Source organism: Schistocerca nitens, chromosome 1 (genome assembly GCF_023898315.1).
Source record: "Schistocerca nitens isolate TAMUIC-IGC-003100 chromosome 1, iqSchNite1.1, whole genome shotgun sequence".
NCBI classification, from domain to species: domain Eukaryota; kingdom Metazoa; phylum Arthropoda; class Insecta; order Orthoptera; family Acrididae; genus Schistocerca; species Schistocerca nitens.
Genome location: NC_064614.1, coordinates 1,133,067,606 through 1,133,084,128, shown reverse-complemented (window position 1 = coordinate 1,133,084,128; position 16,523 = coordinate 1,133,067,606).

Here is a 16,523-nt window from a genome sequence, read left to right as displayed (position 1 = left end):
TTCTGTGTTAATAATAAATCTGCATGAAGTTTTGTAGTGATAAAAGTGACATATTTACAGTGTTTAGATTTGTAGAAGTAGATAGCATTCAGAATCTTCATGTTCCTTTGGCTATCTGTATCATTTAAATGAAAACTGACTACTTTGAAAAGAAAAGTGTCTGCAGCGGTGAATTTACAAAAGTACAAAGTTACAAATACCTTACCTTTGTTACTCAATTCCTTTGTCTCCTACAGAAGGATAGAATATCGAGGAGAACTCGCTATTTCCCCCAATCCTGACCTGGTGTTGCCAACACTCCTTACTTCACTTCTACTGTCCTTTTCCTCTAGGCCTGCCTCTCTTCCTTGTTCCTTGGGGATTCCATTCCAGTGCATCCTTTCCAATTGCTCTATCTGGCTTTCTCATTGTATGCCCCAACAACCTCCACCCTGTCTAAAGTATCTGTTCTTCTATAGCTGTTTGCTTTGTTTTGCTCCAGAGATCGCCACTGATTTTTTTTTTTTTTGCCATCAAGTATTCATTGTGTGTTAGAGACATCTCTATTTATGAAGCTCTGTGATTGTGTTAGTATCTTTTTATCTACTTGCTAACTTCCACTGTCGTGCGGGACAGACTCCAAATTCGTATTAAAATACGAATTTTAGCTTTGTATATGTCTGTTTCTGTTTCTCCATATAGGATACAGTTGTATGAAGGCAGCATTTGTCTTCTTTATGTAGTTCTTAAATCTCCTCTGGCTCACCATGTTCTGTCACCACACTGCCCGGATACAGGAAGAAAACGACAATCTCCACTTGCTGCTCTCCCCAGAAATTATTCTCATTTCCTTTCTTTTACTTATATTTATCTTCAGCCCAGCAATCTGTGCTTCTTTTTCATTGAGTTTAATTTAGCTTACATAATGTCAGCCTTTGACCTAATACAACTATGTTATAACAAAATGCAACCCTGTAAGACTCTGGTAGTTACCTCTCTTGGATCTTGCGAAGCTACCTCAGTATTCTGCTGTTGAGTAGTTCTCTCTAACCAGCAGTCTGTACGAGAAAATCAGTTGTGACTTTACCTGATGTTACTCGCACCTTAGGTAATTAGGCTATGCATGGCTCTGTTTATAAAAGAATAGGTCAATGCAGTCATAGGTTCTAGCTGTGTTTGTATGCTTTCATGCCCAGTAGCTAACTCGCTAAAAATAATAATCTGTAATCTTTAGCTGTGGTCCTTCAGTCAAATAGTCTACATATTGACTAATACTGTGAATTAATAAATACACAGAAATGTAAAATAAAAAATAAGTGCATACTTCTATAAAAAACTATTCTATTCTAACATCTGTAATCGTTATAGATGACAGAGTAATGTGTTGAATCAAGTTTATTCAAGAAAGTGCATGTCAAATAAACAGCAAGTAGTCCTACGATAAGTAGTTAAAGTACAGACAGAAAATACCATTATCAAATGCAGTAACGTTACGTGAAGAGTGTTATAAGAATGATAGAAAAATCCCCACATTAAACAGTCATCAAAGATACGCAAAAACTATGTCCATTTCGTGATCGCAATATCTGCGATCTTCACCAGCTCGAAACAATTCAAATTTCAACGTGAGGATTTACAAATTGACGCACATGAGATAATGAGTAGAAATTCATACTCTGTCTATCCTCGATCCCATAATGCAACAGGAAAAAGTTAGAGTATCACAGCAGCCATTCACTGCCAAGAACTTATCATCGACACGACAGACAGGTCTGTCTTCCACCAGATCTCAACCTAAAAGTGCTCAGAATCGCTTCCTTAAGCTCTTCACTGGAAAAAGTGGTTCTCTTCACTTGAGTCTAATAGTGTACCTCTACTGTCTACTTTTCCATTACTGAAGGCCATTCCCAGCAAAAATACATCGTTTTTAAGTTCTACAGACACGATTCAACTAAACTTGATCATTTCCTGGCCTTAACTAATATACCTTATGCAACAAAAATTAAATAAAAGAAATGTTATAAACATTTAGTCACAATAAATTACAAATACAGATTTTGTTCATAAATAAATAACCTATAATTCTTGAGCAAGTGCACTCACGTTAAATGACTCCATAAAGTTGTTAAATTTTTTATAAACAATTATTTATGCCTGCTTGACAGGAGCGTCTTTTGGCATTTTTTTAACAGCGGTGTCAACTAAAACAAGACACTAACCACTTCTTAAATTACAATGATTTTGAATCAGCAGTTGTAATTAATATTAAATAAAGTTCCTGCAAAACAGTAAAACGTTCAGTAAGCACATTCAGAATAATGACCAGATAGGAGGTATTCAGGCTCCATTTATTTGCTGTGTTATTGTGGAGAATATGTCCACCTGCTTAGCTTAATGGTAATGTATCTGCCTTCAATTCTTGGCTGGGTTGGAGATTTTCTCTGCTCATGGACTGGATGTCGTGTTGTTCTCGTCATCATTTCATCATCAGTGACAAGCAAATCGTCCAATGTGGCATCACCTGAAATAAGACTTGTAGCTCGGCAGCTGAACCTCTCTGGACAGGGCCTCCTAGCCATCAACGCTACACAATCATTTTATGTAGAGAATATGATATTCAGACAAACATTTACGTGGCCGAAAGATAAAAAAGACTTCATAAGTCAATAAATAAAACAGATACAGATGAGTGGTTTTCAGGGATGATAGCTATCATCTGAGATATCGTTTGTTGAAATCACATTAAGCATTTAAAAGCTGTTAATGCAGAAGTTCATTGTGAAAATATTTTGTCACTGTAAAATATCAACTTCTGTAGTTTCAAAAACAATGACAATATCGCTGTGTCATTGAATGCGCCTCATTTTTCTGAAATTAGTGATGTATTCAGACTTGGTTTATTATGTAACTGTGCTTTATTGTTGAATTTCAGAGAGCTGTAAGAAGCTATATTTTAGCTTGTCTGATACTTCACCACACTGGAGTTTTCCAAATTTTCAGCCAAGCCTTTGTACCCATACGTGGGGTCGCCAGCAGCAGTCGCTGTAGCTGGACCAGCCACAGTGCTTTGGTTGCCATAGGACTGTCTGGTATGTCAGCCCCACAAGCAAAATCACCTCACCTTTTACCAGCTCCAGGCAGCCAATTAGTTCGCCTATATACGTATAACGTTACTCACCTCTAGTGAAGGTGGTATTTTAGCTGACACATTAAGTTGCATAAAATTTAACATACTTATATAATATAATAAATAAATATGTATCATGATAAATACAATATCTTACTTGCGTGTCAGAACAATAGTGTAAATATCTTTGTGGTGGTGTATGAAAGAGCATATACCTCCCAGGATATATCATAACATCTTATCAACATAAATTTAGTAAATCTAACACAAACTATAATTAAATACCCAAATAAACATAAATTTAAAGAAACTCTCTAGTCAGCTCGATCTTCTCAAACGTTTTTAGCACTTTTGCGCACATTTGATATCACCTTTTGCTTCAACCTCATCGTAGCACTTCACTATCACAAACATATCACACAATCGGTGTGGTGGCCTCAAAGTTTACATTGTTCACAGTCCGGCCACACCTGGAGAAATGCATGAACCCCATGGCCACGTACTGCGCCGAAACACATGTCACTCTATAGTCACCATCAGTGCTGAAGGACAATAGCTGGCCAAATACGACTGTGATATAGTTACCAATCATCATATGACTTCCCGAATCCCCATTGATCAGGCACTGAACGCCTTCCTCAGTGGAATCGATACATTCACAAATAGGACAGCATGCAAAAACTGATTTATAGCATACGCAACACACTTGATTCAGCTCGACATTTCAAACACTCTATCCGTTTTCCCACTAGAAAACTTGTCTTTCGTGGTACAAAATTACTTTGATGCCATAAATCGACTAACATTTTATCGTTTCTCTGCAGTTTCACCAGCCTAATTAGAAACTTTAAAACTACTAATACTCTGAGCAATAATCGCCCATTTAACATACATTTCAACTCAGCACATAACTGGATCACCATCCTCCAACATCTTATTAACATAACAAGGCACTTATCCTTAGAATTATTCTCATGAACTTCATAAAAAGTTATCCTCAACTTTTACTTATATAAATCTATTCAAAACCCTTCCAAAATAACATATTACAGAATTAATCCAACGAAATATATCCCCAAAAACTTCGCTTATATTTTGCATGTAAGCACGTTTTCTACATCTGAAACAATTAAAATTTCAATGTGGTCTCATGATCTCCGCATACTGATTTTTGTGTGAATAATAACTGCAGTTCAGCTACAATTTGTGCCCCCATATTTTATCACATGCATCTTACGTCTGCCAAATTACCTCTTACACAGAATGGAAATAACCCTTAAAATTCTTAAAACTACTTGTGAAATACCCTTAGTTACACACTTATATTAATACATATGCCGTTCTGCTTTTACAAGGTGCCTCTTATAACATCTGCCTTGCCAGTGTGCGTATCTTTTGAACCACATTTTTTCCTGCTTTTTTTGACTGCTCAAATTCGAGCTCTGTTTTCTCATTCACCAACAGACTCTTACATTCACAAGCAAAATCTTCTGCTACCGCTGGAAAACAATTTTCTGTTGAGGTGCACACTTTCTTCCTCTACATCATTTAATTTACTTACAGGGTGCACATTTTTAATTTCACCCCTCTGTAAACAATGCTCTCTCAAAAGATCATTTTCCATAGCCCTTTCTTTCTACCCTATATTATGGCGCACATTACAATTTCAGACCAACCCTCTTTTTCGTTATCTATTCTTAGATTGTCCAAATTTATCTCCAAATCATCTGTAGCATCTAAATCTTCCTCAAAATCCATACTTACATCATCCTCTTCAGAAGCAAATATACTGTCTCTTCTCTGAATTAATGACAGTAGCTGCAACATTCTCACAGTTCTTCACATCTTCATCTCCTTTACACAAAACCTCACTTATGTCCGCCGAATCATCACAAACTTTATCACAAATAACTCCATTAACATTAGCCAATAACCCATAAGATTCATTACTTAAAACATCCATACATCCATTAATACACAAATCAAAAAAAGTTTTGCATTATCCCAGTCCCCAGAACTCCTGAAGATAGACTTTGGATATTCTATCGAGGCACATAGTCCCTTTGACTTTTCAAAGATGTCACTAAACCCGCCCAAAGATGTTAACAACCATGCATGAGCAGCACCTTTTAGACGGAGGGGATCTGACAGCTTATCAGTTCCAGTCATTCCACCAGGAAGGAGGTATAGAGCTCATGTTGTCTGTAGTTCAACCATGCCTAGACAGTCAATACCGCTGTTCGATCGCGTCCGCATTGTTACTTTGTGCCAGGAAGGGCTCTCAACAGGGAAAGTGTCCAAGTGTCTTAGAGTGAACCAAAGTGATGTTTGGACTTGGAGGAGATAGAGACAGGAAGTGTCGATGACATGCCTCGCTCAGGCCACCCAAGGGCTACTTCTGCAGTAAATGACCGCTACCAACGGATTATGGTCGGAGGAACCCTGACAGCAACGCCACCATGTTGAATAATGCTTTTCATGCAGCCACAGGACGTCGTGTTACGACTCAAACAGCGTGCAATAGGCTGCATGATGCGCAACTTCACTTCCAATGTCTATGGCGTTGTCCATACAGATCGGTACAGATGGGCCCACAGCATGCTGAGTGGACCGCTCAGGATTGGCATCATGTTCTCTACACCGATGGGTGTTGCATATACCTTCAAGCACACAATCGTTGGAGACGTGTTTGGAGGCGACCCGGTCACACTGAACGCCTTATATATAGTGTCCAGCGAGTGCAGCAAGGTGGAGGTTCCCTGCTGTTTTGGGGTGGCATTATGTGGGGCCGACTTACGCCGCAGGTGGTCATGGAAGGCGCCGTAACGGCTGTACGATACGTGAATGCCTTGCTCCAACTGATAGTGCAACCATATTGGCAGCATATTGGCGAGGCATTCATCTCCATGGACGACTATTCGCGCCCCCACTGTGCGCATCTTGTGAATGACTTCCTTCAGGATAACGACATTGCTCGACTAGAGTGTTCAGCATGTTCTCCAGACATGACCCTATCGAAAAAGCCTGGGATAGATTGAAAAGGGCTATTTATGGACGATGTGACCCACCAGTCACTCTGAGGGACCTATGGCGAATCGCCATTGAGGAGTGGGACAATCTGAACCAACAGTGCCTTGGTGAACTTGTGGATACTATGCCACTACAATTACAGGCATGTATCAGTGCAAGAGGGCGTTCTAATGGGTATGAGGGGTACCGGTGTGTACAGCAATCTGAACCACCACCTCTGAAGGTCTCGCTATATGGTACAACGTGCAGTGTGTTGTTTTCATGAGCAATAAAAAGGACAGAAATGATGTTTATGTTGATCTCTGTTCCAATTTTCTGTACAGGTTCCGGAACTCTCGCAATCAAGGCGATGCAAAACTTTTTTTTGATGTGTGTACATTACAGGACTCACCAACAATAACACCTCAACATCTGTTGATACACTGTATAAACTGCTGCTATTGCACTCTTCAACACTAGAACTCACAGTACGCTCGAACTGCTCCAAACTCGGATCCAACTTTGTTTCCATTACAATTTCTCTACTCTCAGATTACTTTGACACTTTGCATTCTGATCTACTGCCTGACTCATTACTTTCACACTCATCCTTCCACATCCACTCATGATTCATATTTTCATCAATAGCCATCAGTTCACTTCCATCAATAGAAATAAATTTACAAATTACTTCCTCCAAGATATCTAAATCAGTAGCTTCAACCTTGGTAAAATAAGCATCTCAAACATCGTGTTTAGGTCCCTTTACGAATTAATTATCGACTTGCGCCAATACATATAAAAAAATGCATCACCAGCTGTCAAGACTATTTCTCTACACTGCCTGTATAAATACCTTGACATACTTCTGTCGATACACCAAAACATTCACCTGCAACTGATGAGACTACAGATTTGCCACACTCACAGACAGATTCACTTATTTTATCTCATAGAAATTTATTTTCATTACTTTCAGCTACATTACTATCATTGTTGCTGCTGACTAGCCTGTCATCAGAATTCGTCATGCCTTCCACTTCCACAAAATTCAGATCCACCTCGGCCTTTCTTTTGATCACAGAATCTTTCAACACACATACATTCATTCAGTCTTTCACTGCTCTTTCACGAAATAAGTTTTTCAATCCCATATCATCATTGTCAAATTTCTCTTCACATTTTACGATATTTTTTGTGTTTCAGTTATGGTAGATCTGCTTAAAATTATTCCATATTTCATTTGTTGTAACCACCATCTCCCACATTTGTGACTTCTTTGCCGAATTTTCGACACCCAGAGAATTTTTAAAAGAATATGTCTTTTTCAACACTGACTCATTTCACTTCTGCCAGACCTGAGATACAGCTATCTCTAATTTCCCTACCTTGTAACCTGGTGTTGCGTTTCTTGAGGTCTCAAATCTTCGATCCAGTTTTCATTTACATTATGAATGTTCCTGTTTCCATTTCTCCTCTGAAAATTATCATTACAGACGTTATTATTTCTTATGATCATAATAATTATTTTGGATATTACTATTGTTCTCCTTCCGGTACCCCTATCTACAATTCACATTATGTGGCTTGAATTTCAACTCCTGTTCAAGTCCCTCAATGAAATCTACAAATTCGTCAAAGGAATTTGTGACACAGTGGACACAATTCCATTGTAAAATGTTCCAGTAAGCATCTCTTGAGAGTCGTAATCTATCTCAGCACTCCCAGCAGATGATTTATAAGTGTCAACTTTGCCAAATAATGCACACAAGAATCCTGTGTTGATCTACTTCTGTGTTTGATACTTGATCCATTTATGAACTCGTTCTGAAGTCGTATTTCCTTCACTTCACTCCACAATTTGGTCAGGAAACCATTATCAGACACTTCATAGGTTGTAAATGTACACATTAAATTTGCCCACGATTGTGCATTATCCTCAATATGTCTTTTCGCAAAGTTAGTTGTTGCCCCTTCTGACATTCATCTCACAAAACTATCTCTATATGCATCAATGAAATCAGGCAGATTGTATTTTCCATCATGAGCAAAAGACTTTGTCATTTCTGAATTACCCCAATGGAACACCTACCACAGTGGTTGCCTGATTCACTGCTAAAGAGTTTAATTCTGCCCTCATATTATTAAACTATTGTTCATGCTGCACAGCTTTTTTATTTAATCTTGATTCAAATTATTCTCTTATTCTACCTGTGAAATTGTTATCAGAGTTAGTGGTTACTTCCTCAAGTGCATTTTGCTTCAGCACACAATTCTTAAATGAGAACGAAGTCTTTCACAGTTACACTGTTGTATAAAACATTCTTCTTGCTATGTCAAATCAACATAAAACTTCGAGGTTCCAATGATTATCTCCTGACAAAGATGGAGGTAATCGCCAAAAGGCGAATTTTTACGCTGAACTGACACAGCAAGGAGTCCAAGAATATTTTGTATTACACACAATTCTTAACATCGCCACCTAGTATATCCTGTATATTTTCCAACTTCTGTCCAAAATCTTTTTCTACTGTATTGACTCGTGCTAACCAGGCTAACCTCCTCAGCAGTCTTGCCATATCTGCCTTTGGAACTTATAATTTTGAATCTGTCAACCTTTCTATATCAGATTTAATTTTTTTCCACCTAAGCTTTTACACATTCCACCATGCTTGTCTCTACATTCTCAATCTTTGTTTCTATATTCTCGATTTTTGTCCCTATTGAACCTAGTTGAGTTTTTACAGAACTTAATTCCACACCTAACGCCTCCATACTAGAACACATTGCTCGCATACTAGATTGCATTTCTAGCGAAATTTGCAGTGATTATAACAATGTATTTTCTGAAATCTTGGTTTCCCTCCCTGATTTTGAACTATTTGCCCCATCAGTAAGATCAATTTCAGCACTCCCACATTCAGCCTTTGGACTAACTGGTCAACTAATATTATCTGAACCACTCAGTCTGGACTGTTGCTCATTCAGTATAAGCTCCAGCATTGATCATTACTTATTATTCATTCTTGCTGTTGTAGCTGCACTGCTGCCAGCGAATGTGTAGATGCCGCTTACACACATGAACTTGAACTCACGTCCAGCAGCCTGTGCTGCCACACTGCTGATGCTGCTCGTGCCTTCGTTGAAGTCTTGCTGCCACAGGTCACTGCGGATCAGAACCATGTCTACCTCTGTGTAGCCTTCTTCTTCCTCCTTGAAGTTTTGCACCTAAATTCCCCACATCTAACTTCTGCTACCAATTCTCACACATGCAGCTGCTGCAAAATATTGTAAGAGCCTCCACACAAGCTACCTGTCATGCAATAGATTTGGGCTTGGATCACAGAATATTGCAGCATGTTAGAATTATGGTTGCACTTCTAATGGGATTAGAATCAAATCCCTGATGAGCTGCCAATTGTGATGTTACCTCGGTTTTCTGATGTTGGATAGTTGCTCTCTAACCAGCAGTCCTTATGAGCAAACTAGTTCAAGCATTACCTGATGTTGCTCACACCTTAAATAGGTGGTCTATGTACGGCTCTGTTTTAAAAGAATACCTCTATGTAGTCATAGGGTCAGGCCGTGTTCATCTGCTTTCATGCCCAGCAGCTAACACATTGCAAATAATAATCTGTAATCTTTAGCTGTGATTGTACAGTCAAATAACCTATGCATTGCCTGGAACTGCGAATTAATAAAATATACATAAATGTAAAATAAAAAATTTGTGCATACTTCAATAAAAACTGTTACATTCCAACATTTGAAATTGATGTAGATGACAGAGAAATGTATAGGATAAGGTTTATTCGAGGAAGCACATCTCAAATAAACAGAAAGTATTCCTATGATACCCAATTAAAATACAAACAGAAACTATGCTTATGAAAAGCAGTAAGGTTATGCCAAGAGTGTTACAAGAATGTAGAAAAATCCCCTAAACAGTCATTCAAAGATACGTGGAAACTATGTCCATTTGGTGATCACAATATCTGAGATATTCACCACCTCGAAACATTTCAGATTTCAACGTGAGGGTTTACAAATTTACACACATGACATAATGAGTAGAAACTCATACTCTGTCTATCCTCGATTCCATAATGCACCAGGGAAAAGTTAAGAGTATTACAGTGGCCATTCACCGCCAAGTATTTATCATCAAGATGACCGAGTACCACATTTTATCAGAAGCAGGTCTGCCTTTCCCTAGATCTCAAAAGTGCCAGAATAGCTTCCTTAAGCTCTTCACTCTGAAAAGTGGATATCTTCACTTGAGTTCAGCCGTATTCTGCCACTGTTTACTTTTCCATTGGCTGAAGGCCGTCACCACCAAAAATACATCGTTCAGAAGTTCTACAGACATGATTTAACTCAACTTGACCACTTCCCAGACTAAACTAATATACTACAACAAAATTTAAATTAAAGAAATGTTATAAACGTTCAGACACACTCACACCATTTACAATAAATTACAAATAAAGGTTTTGTTCATAAATAAAGAACACATAATACTTGCACAAATGCACTCACATTAAATGACAATGATAAATTGTTAAATTTTGTGTAAACAACTACTTATGCTTGCTTGACCGAAACGTCTTTTGGCACTTCTTTTCTAACAGTGGTGTCAGCTAACACAAGAAATTGACCTCATCTTAAATCACCACAATTTTGTATCAGCAACTGGAAATAATATTAAATAATGTTATTTGCAAAACAGTAAACCATTCCGCAAGTACATGCAGAATTATGACCAGATTGGAGGTATTCACACTGCATTTATTTTCTGCGTTATTATGGAGATACTATGTTTGCACAAACATTTTCATAATGAAAAAATATAAAAGATATCATAAATCAATCAATAAAATAGATACAGATCTGTGGTTTTCAGAGAGGATAGGATCATTTCTGAAAACTCATGAAGTATTTAAAAGTTGTTAATTCAGAGGTTCATTGTGAAAATATTTTGTCACTATAGAATATCAGTTTCTGTAGTTTCAAATATAGTGACAATATTGTTGTGTCATTGTATGATCTTCATTTTACTGAAATCGGCAGTGTATACAAATTTGTTTAGTATGTAACTGTGATTTCAAAGAGCTATAAGAAGCCATCTTTTAGCTTGTCTGACACTAGGCCATTGCTGAAGCATGGACAACCTTATTAAGTCATCAATGAATCATCTAAATTCCACATACTGGGATTTTCCCCATTCCTGGCGAAGCCTTTGCACCTGCACTTGGGCTCACCAGCAATGGCCGCTGTGACTGTACAGACGTCGGCACTTCATCTGCCCTGGAGCTGTATGCGAGCCTCAGTGTTACAAGTACATTCACCTCACCTCTTATCAGTTCCAGGCAACTGTTTAGCTCACCTAAACAACTCTAACATTACAATCTGTGAGATTTCTGCTGTGGAGTATGCAGCATTTGCAGCCATCTTACAGATCTTTGATGATGTTTAGAATTTCTGTGAAGTTATCAAGGGATACACACAGACAGACAGACACACACATATACACACACACACACACACACACACACACACACACACAAAAGTGGCTGAAAATGACTTACAAATTCGTGGCGCCCTCAATCGGTAATGCTGGAATTCAGTATGGTTGACAAACCCTTAGCCTTGATAACAGCTTCCACTCTCGGAGGCATACATTCAATCAGGTGCTGGGAGGTTTCTTGAGGAATGGCAGCCCATTCTTGGAGTGCTGCACTGAGGAGAGGTATCAATGTCGGTCGGTGAGGCCTGGCATGAAGTCAGCGTTCCAAAACATCCCTAAGGCGCTCTATAGGATTCAGGTCAGTACTCTGTGCTGGCCAACTGAACCGTAGTTTTGGTACAGAGAAATTCTAGTAACAACTTGCTACAGTCACGTCACCCAAGTATTTTGGAATTACACTACTGGCCATTAAAATTGCTACACCAAGAAGAAATGCAGATGATAAACGGGTATTCAGTGGATAAATATATTATACTAGAACTGACATGTGATTACATTTTCACGCAATTTGGGTGGATAGATCCTGAGAAATCAGTTCCCAGAACAACCACCTCTGGCCGTAATAACGGCCTTGATACGCCTGGGCATTGAGTCAAACAGAGCTTGGATGGTGTGTATAGGTACAGCTGCCCATGCAGCTTCAACACAATCCCATAGTTCATCAAGAGTAGTGACGAGCCAGTTGCTCGGCCATCATTGACCAGACGTTTTCAATTGGTGGGAGATCTAAAGAATGCTGGCCAGGGCAGCAGTCGAACATTTTCTGTATCCAGAACGACCCATACAGGACCTGCAACATGCGGTCGTGCATTATTCTGCTGAAATGTAGGGTTTTGCAGGGATCGAATGAAGGGTAGAGCCACTGGTCGTAACACATCTGAAATGTAACGTCCACTGTTCAAAGTGCCGTCAATGCGAACAAGAGGTGACCGAGACGTGTAACCATTCGCACCCCATACCATCACGCCGGGTGATACGCCAGAATGGCGATGACGAAAACACGCTTCCAATGTGTGTTCACCGCGATGTCGCCAAACACGGATGCGACCATCGTGATGCTGTAAACAGAACCTGAATTCACCTGAAAAAATGACGTTTTGTCATTCGTGCACCCAGGTTCGTCGTTGAGTACACCATTGCAGGCGCTCCTGTCTGTGATGCAGCGTCAAGGGTTACCACATCCGTGGGCTCCGAGCTGATAGCCCATGCTGCTGCAAACGTCGTCGAACTGTTCGAGCAGATGGTTGTTGTGTTGCAAACGTCCCCATCTGTTGACTCAGGGATCGAGAGGTGGCTGCACGATCCGTTATAGCCATGCGGATGATAAACCTGCCATCTCGACTGCTAGTGATACGAGGCTGTTGGGATCCAGCACGGCATTCCATATTACCCTCCTGAACCCACCGATTCCATATTCTGCTAACAGTCATTGGATCTCGACCAATGCGAGCAGCAATGTCGCGATACGATAAACCGCAATCGCGATAGGCTACAATCCGACCTTTATCGAAGTCAGAAGTGTCATGGTACGCATTTCTCCTCCTTACATGAGGCATCACAACAACATTTCACCAGGCAACGGCGATCAACTGTTGTTTGTGTATGAGAAATAGGTTGGAAACTTTCCTCATGTCAACACATTGTAGGTGTCGCCACCGGCGCCAGCCTTATGTGAATGCTCTGAAAAGCTAATCGTTTGGACTGGTAGTTAGGGCGTCATATTGTTAGACAATCAGTATGTTGTAATATTACTTAGAAAGTGTCCTTTTTTGCAAACATGCCTTTTTTAAAATAGAACAATGCCTATTCACAACAACGAACCAAATGCAGCGTAAATTAGAATGTCATTGGAGTTTGTTGCTGGGTACTAATGCGAGTCGTTTATGACATACCACAGTTTAAAAAGTTTTCATACCGACACTTAACCAATACCTATGGTAGCACACACTACAGATTGACACAAATGCATACAGCAGTTATCTGAGTTCTGACCAGTAACAAGACAACTGACCATCAAAGTTTGTGTTCAAAATGACTACTGACAGTGGCAGTACACGCTAACGGGCCAGCCAAGGTACAGATCCTCTGTGTCCAGTCCAACGATTTGGAAACAATTCATGTAGACATGCTGTAGTACATCGTGCATTATGCCCTAGTCAGCCATCTTGTTGGTACCACAGGCACCTACTAGTCTGTAGAAGAACGTCTTCTTGCATCTGTGGAAGATGGCCTGTTAAGAGGCTGTGATTCTTGTGTGTGTTCAGTATTCTGCCTATGATAAATGGACCCATGGACTGATGGTTCAGTACCCCACACCAAACATTACACTCCATGGACACTGACATTCCACCTGATGAAGCCATCTAGGATTGTCAACAGACCAATAGTGCATGTTTCTTTGGTCATGACTGATAAATGTCGCTCCACAAGATACATTTCAATTTCAATTTATTGCTTGTAACATGTAATTTTACATGCATATGCGTTTTCGACTAAGTATAAAGTTTGTACAATTACCATTTTTTTTAGTTTACAGTATTTCTTATTACAGTGTAATTCATAATAAATTCAATTATAAGTGCATTTTTGGATAAGCCACTGCTTGGCTCGCTTTTTAAAAGTATCCCCTGTCAATATCTTAACTTTATTTGGTAATAAGTCATTAAAAACAGCTCCTTTGACATAGGGGCTTTTCGCTGTTAAAGTTAATCTTCTGTTAATCATGTGAAAATCTTTTCTATGCCTTGTTTCATAGTTGTGAATATCCATGTTTCTTTTTGTGATCTTAGTGTCTTCTTTCATTAGCGTTATATTTTCTAGTATATAGGGTGTTACAAAAAGGTACGGCCAAACTTTCAGGAAACATTCCTCACACACAAATAAAGAAAAGATGTTATGTGGACATGTGTCCGGAAACGCTTAATTTCCATGTTAGAGCTCATTTAAATTCTTCCACCTACGCTCAATGGAGCACGTTATCATGATTTCATACGGGATACTCTACCTGTGCTGCTAGAACATGTGCCTTTACAAGTATGACACAACATGTGGTTCATGCACGATGGAGCTCCTGCGCATTTCAGTCGAAGTGTTTGTATGCTTCTCAACAACAGATTCGGTGACCGATGGATTGGTAGAGGCGGACCAATTCCATGGCCTCCACGCTCTCCTGACCTCAACCCTCTTGACTTTAATTTATGGGGCATTTGAAAGCTCTTGTCTACACAACCCCGGTACCAAATGTAGAGACTCTTCGTGGTCGTATTGTGGACGGCTGTGATACAATACGCCATTCTCCAGGGCTGCATCAGCGCATCAGGGATTCCATGCGATGGAGAGTGGATGCATGTATCCTCGCTAACGGAGGACATTTTGAACATTTCCTGTAACAAAGTGTTTGCAGTCACGCTGGTGCGTTCTGTTGCTGTGTGTTTCCATTCCATGATTAATGTGATTTGAAGAGAAGTAATAAGATGAGCTCTAACATGGAAAGTAAGCGTTTCTGGACACATGTCCACATAACATATTTTCTTTCTTTGTGTGTGAGGAATGTTTCCTGAAAGTTTGGCCGTACCTTTTTGTAACACCCTGTATACATGGCATAAATTGTGAGAATATTGTGTCTAATGAATAGGGGTTTGGAAGAAGTTCCTAGTTTTACTTTTGCTATGATCCTCAAGGCTCGCTTCTGATACATATTGAGTGTCCTGTCTTAATGCCAATGAACAGAAGTTAACACGATTCTCATAATCGTTTCCATGCAGCTTCTTGATGGAGATAGATGTGATAGGGATGGAACCTATGTCGATGGAGAATGAGTAGTACACTTGCCTTACTCGTGCCACATCCTCGTGGGACTGCTAAAGAGCTAACGCGCGGATCAACTGCAATAGCAGCAAGAACATTAATTTCCCCCTCTTCTGTCGTCACTTGTTTCCTTCTATTACGTTTTCCAGGTGTTACACTACCATTTTCACGTAACTGGTTGAAGAGATCAGTAAATAATTGCCGAGATAATTGATGTCTATAGGAATATATTGCCGCATACACGTTACAAGAACGAATGGCATTCTTTCTTTATTCTACATATACCATGAGCATGTCGGCTTTTTCTGCGTTGGTAAAGACTCCCCCGCCACACACACACACACTGTGACTGCCTTCGCAACAAGGTCCGAAGCTTTTGAGGGAATACAGGACTAAACGTAAAGAAGACGGCTGTCATGGCACAAGGATACACAGATCCGCCTGTCATTAAACTATACGGTTGAACGTAGTCAATAAATTCTGCTAGCTTGGTTCAATAATGACAAAAGATCTCTCCCTGGATGACGAAATAAATACACGAAAAGGAAAGGCTGCCATCACTTTTGGAGTTCCGCACACGAGCATGGGACAACAAACTTCTAACATTGTCGACAAAAATACTTCTTTATCAGTCATGTATGCTGAGTACTCTCCTGTAGAGAGCTGAGACTTGGACCTTGTATGCCAAACAGGAACGAAAGCTCAACACCTTTCACCTGCGGTGCTTACGGAGCATCTTGGGAATATCATGGAAAGATCATGTGACAAATGATATGGTTCCGAAAACTGCGAAACAAGAATATCACTGCCACGCTCAAGCAACGTCGCCTGCGGGTAGCGTGTGACAAGTTGAGAATTTGGGGTGGACGGAAGCGTTTCCGGATGCCCGAGGCGTTTAAAGGCCATCGCTCCCTCGCCCCCGTGAAGTGGGAGATTCGGATTCACGGCCGCCACAAATTTTCAGCTTTCACCACAGAATTACTTCGATGTACGATTATGGCTGGCGTTGGTCTTTCCTTCCAAAAAAGATTTTAATCTAACCTCCTTGTTAGTTATACTCTGAAATGCGGCGAA